Raw genomic sequence first — 7,568 nt, 5'->3', positions numbered from 1 at the left:
GGGGGTTGTGACCACTCCCATTTCAGCTAATATTTTAGAAGGAACGGTTTTGGTCACCCCCTGCTCGGCTAACTGATTGGAGGCACTTAGATATTTAAAACGGTATTTGTTTCCACTCCTGATAGCGAAGGTCGGTTCTCCGCTGGTTACAAAGACTTCTTGCTCATCTTCGAATAGTGGGAAAGCAGGGATTCATTCGTCATCTTCTTCTGGAAGGGATGAGGCTCCGTAACAGGACTTTCCTTTGTCTTTTGACTTCTTCTTGAATGAGGATCCCGCCCATTGGTCATCTTTAATCAGATCAGATTGGACCCAGAGAATCCTGTAGGCTGTCTAAAAATCACAATGGATAGTTGATCCCCATCAAGCTCTAATAATGAAAGTTACAATCAGACCACTTTCTTGTTACCAACAGAAAGCTACAATCGAGGGACGTCCCTATGGACCATGAAGAAATCGAGAGGTAGAATTCATCCCTACAGTCAAAACACAAGTGGCTACGCTCCAAAAGACGAAGCACGCAATCATTGCATCCTCAGCTATTAACACAGTTCCATGTTTGAGATGATTGATCTTGATGGCTGTAACAACAACATGACTAATATTATATTAGCAACTATTAGAGATGCTGATGAGCAGTGTAATGATTTTAGAACAACTATTAGAGATGCTGATGAGCAGTGTAATGATTTTAGAAAAGCAGGAAGATCTAGAGAACTGTGGGAAAATATTCGACATGTAGAAAAGCAGGAAGATCTAGAGAACTGTGGGAAAATATTCGACATGCTGAGAAGTGCATGGTTAAAAGACATGCAAAGAGGTCTTAGTGGAGATCGTGACCCGCGGTTGATAGAGCGTTATTATGGTGTCTCAAGTGTCACAAATAGCCTTCTCTACTTGGAATTGGTGTCATCCATATATAAAGACAGAGAGGGCAGAACGCAGCTCTAATCGTTGCCAAACACATCTCTAATCGCCGCCAAACGCAGCTTCAATCGCTGCCAAACGCAGCTCAAATCGCCGCCAATGTAGCTCTAATCCGCTGGCAAACGCAGCTCCAAATCGCCGCCAAACGCAGCTCAAACCGCTGCCAAACGCAGCTCTAATCGCCGCCAGACGCAGTTCTACAGCGCTGCAAAACGCACCTTCAAACATTGAAGAACGCAGCTCTACATCGCTGCAGAACGTAGCTTCACAACACTGCAAACGCAGCTTCATATCGCTGCAGAACGCACTTCCAGATGCTGCGTTCAAGCGCAGAATCTATGCCAGAACGCAAGTCAAGGTTCTGACCTATTCAAACACAACCCATGCAGTTACAAGAAGATCGCTGATCACCCACGATTTGAGGAGTGGTTTACGTGGGTTGTTACAACAGATTAATGAGGCAACTAAACCCTCATTTAGGAGCGGATTATGGGGGCGGTTACACCCCTAATCTCCCTATAAATATCAACAAACTCAACAGAGTTAAGAGTAAAAAAAAGAGAGATCCAAGAATCAGATTCAGAGAGTGAGAGTTGGAGGATCAGCTCCTTACACAGTCTGGGGAATCATCATCAGCTGAAGAGTCCAGACATTCGATACTTGGCTTATTACCCGAATTATTTTCGGTTCCAATAACTCTTTTCATATTAGAGTTTGTTACGCGTTCTGAGCCACAATACTCGTCAAGAGTTATCAACCAGACAAATCAGTTGTTCTAGTGAATTGAAATTTTCAGATCGTCAACGGAGAGCAAACTCGACGCGAACATTCGAGGGAAGCATTCCATCGCCACCGTGAAGAACCCAGAATTAAACAAAGGGGAGAATCTAGATCATTCTCTTCTCTTTTGTAATCAGGAAATCCAATTGTAATCGAGAGTTGAGAGATTTGTAAACATTTTTTTCTAAGCAGTTAGAGAGAATAAAATCAAATACAATTCTTTCATTCATTTTCTTATTACAAATTTTTCCACAAACAAAAGATGGCGACTCTGCTGGGGACTAGCTTCTCTGACGAGGAAGTTGTGGCGCAATCCGACGTTCATCTCACTGGAACCACTGTCGAAACTCTTGTTGTAGAGTTCGACCAAGCCAAGTACGAGGAGGCCCTCTCCTCTGGATCACTTAGCCCTAAAGCTAGGCGAAATGCCTCTAAGGAGGTCTTAACTGCTGATGAGACGCCAAAGAAAGCCCTCTCCTTTGGCCAAAGTCTTAAACTCGCTCTGCAAGACGAAGATCCCACGCCCATCTCAACACGGCGTGTATTGGGTTGTAAAAGGTCTATGACGAAGGAAGATCCAATCAACGCCAATGACGCGGCTAAGGCTTTGAAACAAGTCAAGAAGAACGCCGCTCGAAGATGGAGAAGATCCATCCGACGAGCACATCTCCGAGAAAATCAATCCCTGGTCCAACGCAAGGATTATGTTTTCGAAGCCCTGCCCAAACATTGTGTTCATACTCCAGAATGCACACTTCGAGGCAATGAGTCCAATTATGAACCTCGGGTGATACAACTTAAACGCAACCCTCAGCGGTGCGTTGTCCATCCAAAATACAGCCCTGTTAAGGGAAAACACGCACCTCATGAGTGCGTCCAAATAAAACAGGACCCTAAGGGGTCTGTTTCATCAAATAAACACAGGCCAAGGCCTGGTGTTTATAGATCACAATGCGACCTTCGCGCTTCGACTCCAGAACACGAGGTGGTCCGCCAAGTTCAGGGGAGTCGACATGGGCTTAAGATTCATGTCCAACAAGAACCAGTCTCGCCCACTCAAGGACAGGGGGTCTTATTTCCGACAAAGAGTCACTCTCAAGTCTCTGATTTGCGAGAGTTACTCTCTAGAGGAAAACCAATGCAACAGAAAAATCATTCATGCCATTGTGAGAGGATTATTTCAGCAGTCCTCTCCGAGTGCCAATGTTGCGCACCTAAATCCCGACAATCTGTGTTCGATAGACTGGCGGATGTCATAAGACCTACCAAGAGACGACGTCGTCAAAAGAAGAAGGTTTCTGAAGCCGAATATCCTCAGGTTACCGTCAACATGACCGGTAGAGGGAAGGCCTCGCATCCTAGTTCTGATGAATCAGAAAGGAGACATTCCTCGACTGTTCGAGAAATTTGTGATGAATTCGAAGGGGTATATCGACATACTCGGACACGGACAGGAGCTATCTGCTCAGTAGATTATCAAAAGTTGGCCAAAGGAATTACTTCTAATGATGAACATTCGGCAATCGTTGAATCTCAATCTTTGAGCTCCGTCGTGGCATGGGAAGTCTCTGTTTACATGACTGGGAACCTCGAGGATTTAGCTAAAACAGTCAACGAACACCATGTTATGCTCCAAGCACAACAAGAGACCCTTCTCCAAATGAAAGATATGTTGGCCCAACTCCTAGCGGAAAAAGGCCAAAAACCTGAATCTTCCCGGAGGATGACCTCCAAAGGAAAGCAGAAAGTACTTGAAAATTTGGAACAGGAGAACTTGGAGTCTTCCTCCGAAAACGAGAAGGAGATGGAAAGAGAACAGAATTCTCAATCAACCAAAGTGGATGAGTTAGAAGCCCGCCTTAACGCAATGGCCAACAGAAGCGAGCTTCGCGAGGAAGGAGTGATACGGCCTTACCCTGCAGAATGGGAGACAGCTCCCTATCCGCCAAAGTTTAAGGCCCCGACGCTACAACCTTTTGATGGTACAGGATCGCCGAACCAACACATCTACTACTTCAAGTCACAGACCGGAGATGTGGTAGCCAATGATGCCATCCTGACGCGCTTGTTCATCGGTACTCTCAAAGGAGTAGCCTTTGAATGGTTTATGAAACTGCCTGCTGGAGCTATTCAGAAATGGGTAGATCTGGAAAGGCTTTTCTTAGCCAGATTCTTCGAAGATGACACAGAAGTCTCGGTCCCTACCCTTCTCGCCACCAAGCAAAAGAAGGGAGAGTCTATTAAAACCTATGTCGAAAGATTCCGCAGTATGACATTGCGATGCCCATCAGGTATGACTCAATTAACCTTAGTTGAAACTTGTAGGCACAACCTGCAGACTCAGCTCCTCGCCCAGATGGGAGTAGCAAAATGTCGCTCCTGAAGACAGTTAGTTTCGCAAGGGGAGCAAGCTGAAGAGATTGTCGCTCGGATCAAGGCTGAAGAAGTTACTCAACCCAAACCGCAACAACAACGCAATCAGAACAACGCCCAGCGGTATAAGGGAAAAGAGACTTTAGCAGCTGAAAATTACACACAGGTACCACCACCTGCTAAGCAAGGCAAAGCCTCAAATCAGCAAAGAGTGCCCAATCAGTACTCGTTCAAAGAAGAGCATGTGGACACTCTGTTCCAACTACTTCAGAAGAACAATAAATTGCAGCTCCCCGAAATCAGAAAACCAGATGAAGCAGGGAAGGTAGATGACCCCAATTACTGTCGCTATCATAGGTTCTTGGGACATCCAACCAGAAAGCGCTATGTCTTCAAAGACATCTTGCAAAATTTGGTGAATGCTAACGTACTTACTCTGAAGCCGGAACAGAAGACTGTATCCACTAACTTGATTGGGGTCCAGTTCGGTGACTTCCCTCTGTAGCTGCTGCAGATGGGGTCATTCCGATCCATAAAGGGGAAATGCACTTGAAAAACACCGACTTACACAATCAGAAGGGCAGGGGGTTGGTACCCCTCACTATCTCAAAAGGAGAGATCATGTGGGTCCATTCGGACCTAATTGAAGATCAGCAGTAGACGAACACTTTGCCCAAGAAGAAAGGAGGCAAAGCTAAGTCTGCCAACATGATTAGCCCTTCTGTTAGTGAGAATAATGACCATCTCAAACCTCTCACTGACTCAGAAGAAGAGAGAATCGTCCTAGCAGCGTACCCAGAAGGCAACCCCGGTACTCGGTCGGGGAAAGTTTATTTGAGAAATTACGACCAGAATGCTCAAGAAGCCGAAGAGCAGCCCCAAGACATTGGGGGTTCTGTACCAAAGAAGCCGACCGATAAAGGAAAATAAAAAGAGCTCCGGTTCAACAAAAATCTTCACCAAGATCTCGGCGAAACGAGCGCCCCTTACCAATTTAATGTAATGACGCAGTTAGCCAATATACCTGCCAGGATCACCCTCTATGAGCTCTTGAAGTTGTCCAAAACCACCAGAGAAGCTCTGATTGAAGCTTTGAAGAACACGGAGAGCTTCATCACTCAAGTTACTCCAATTCCTGAAGCGTCTGAAGATCAGTCCTGTCTACAGTGTTTACAAGCAGCCAGAAGCCTACCCTGCATATCATTCACTCAGGAAGATATGCAAGTGAAACATAAACACGACAGACCCTTGTACTACACGGGATACATCGGGTCATCAGAAATCAGTCGTGTTCAGGTTGATCCAGGCTCGACACTCAGCATCATGCCATACAGAGTTATGCAAGTTTTAGGGATTCCCATGCATCGGTTGCATGCTACCCAAACCACAATCTTCGGATTCAATGCTAACAGCATTCGGCCCCTGGGAAAGATCAAACTCAGATGTCAAATCGGAGATCTCAGGTTAGAAGTGACTTGTTACATCATAGATGCGGACACGTCCTATAATCTGTTATTAGGACGACCATGGATTCATGCAAATCGTATTGTCCCATCCACCCTACATCAAGTTATGAAGTATGTCAATGATGAAGACGAAGTTCGAACCCTGATTGCGGAGAAATACCCCTTCAGAGGAGTGGAAAACTTCTATACCGATTCAGTCTTCTACTCGGAATCACAAGAGGAAGAAGATATCGACAGCGGTAATGAGGCAGACGTCAAACCAGATCCGGAAGGGAATTGTCCATGGGAGTTAAACTTTAATGTAATTGGTCCAGTTGAGAACAATAATAATGTACCGAGTGAGGGGGAGTGGTGCATTAATGAAGATTTTATTTTGGCCTACTTGTCTGATGAATCTTTTAAAGTTAGACAAATAAAGAATGATCATAATGCAGGTACCAACTCGTGGCACGAATTGTGTGTAGAGGCATGTCTTACACTGCCAATTAAGTCATCTTTCACTTCCGATGAAGAAGTAGAAGATGCACAAAAGGCTTTCTTCGAAGTCTCGTCCAAAAAGAAAGGGCAAAAGCCAATCCGTCTCGGTAAAGTTAAACCCACACCACTCCGACGGGGAAGCTCGGAAGAAGATGATGGAATTCCTCAATTTCATTACCATGAACCCAATTCTATACACTTAATGAAACGAATGGGGTATAACTTTAATGAAAAACAGGGTTTAAACTTCGGGAAAGGAAGGCGAACACCGATTCCAATGTCTCTCACCCCCGAAGGAAAACCTCCGAAGATAAAGTGATCCAGGTCAACATGGGAGATGAGTCTAGCCCCAAGCCTATCTTTATAGCTGAAGACTTATCATCATCCCAAAAAGAAGATCTCATATCTCTCATCCGAGAATATATAGATGTCTTTGCTTGGAATTATGAAGACATGTCTGGTCTTGACCCAAAAGTGGCTATGCATCGTCTCAACATCGATCCGGATGCCAAACCCGTTAAACAACAGCAACGTCGGTTTTGTCCAGAGATCATGGAATCAATTGAGTCAGAAGTTAAAAAGCTCATAGACTCAGGTTTTGTTAGGGAAGAGCAACACCCAGACTGGGTAGCCAACATCGTCCCAGTGCCCAAGAAAAACGGTAAGGTCCGGATATGCATCGACTTTCGCGATCTTAACGCAGCTTGTCCAAAAGATGAGTTTTCGCTTCCTATCACCGACGTTATGATCAATAACACCTGTGGATATGAAAGGATGTCTTTCATGGATGGGTTTTCCGGGTATAATCAGATCAAGATGCACGCAGAAGACGAAAAACATACCGCTTTTAGAACACCACTGGGGGTGTATTGCTATACAGTGATGCCATTCGACCTGAAAAACGCAGGTGCAACTTATCAACGTGCAATGAGTGCCATCTTTCATGAACACCTACGTAAGAAGATCGAGTGCTACATTGACGATATAGCAGTAAAAAGCTGACATAAGGGTGACCATCTTACAGACTTGAAGACAATGTTCGATATCATGCGAACACATCAACTGAAGATGAACCCAACAAAATCATTCCTCGGAGTGTCAAGCGGCAAGTTCTTGGGATTTATTGTTACATCTAAGGGGATTTCTCTGGACCCAGAGAAAATCCACGCCATCCAAGACATGCCACCTCCAAAGAATCTCAAAGAGCTCAGGGGTTTGCAAGGGGGATTGACCTATATTCGTAGATTTATATCAAATCTCTCAGGACGCTGTTAACCTTTTTCTAAGCTCATGAAGAAAGGAGTATCCTTTGTTTGGGATAAAGATTGCCAAAGAGCATTTGAAGAGATTAAGGAGTATCTTACTCAACCGCCAGTTCTTGTAGCCCCAAAATCAGGAAAGCCATTCCTATTGTATGTGAGAGCCATGGAACATTCTCTCGGAGCTTTGTTGGCCCAGAATAATGATCAGGGTCAAGAGCAAGCCATCTATTACCTAAGCAGGACTATGATGGGAGCCGAACATCGATACAATCTAGTTGAAAAA

This window comes from Asparagus officinalis, chromosome 5 (genome assembly GCF_001876935.1).
Source record: "Asparagus officinalis chromosome 5, Aspof.V1, whole genome shotgun sequence".
In the NCBI taxonomy this organism is placed as follows: domain Eukaryota; kingdom Viridiplantae; phylum Streptophyta; class Magnoliopsida; order Asparagales; family Asparagaceae; genus Asparagus; species Asparagus officinalis.
Note: the sequence above shows the minus strand (reverse complement) of the source record.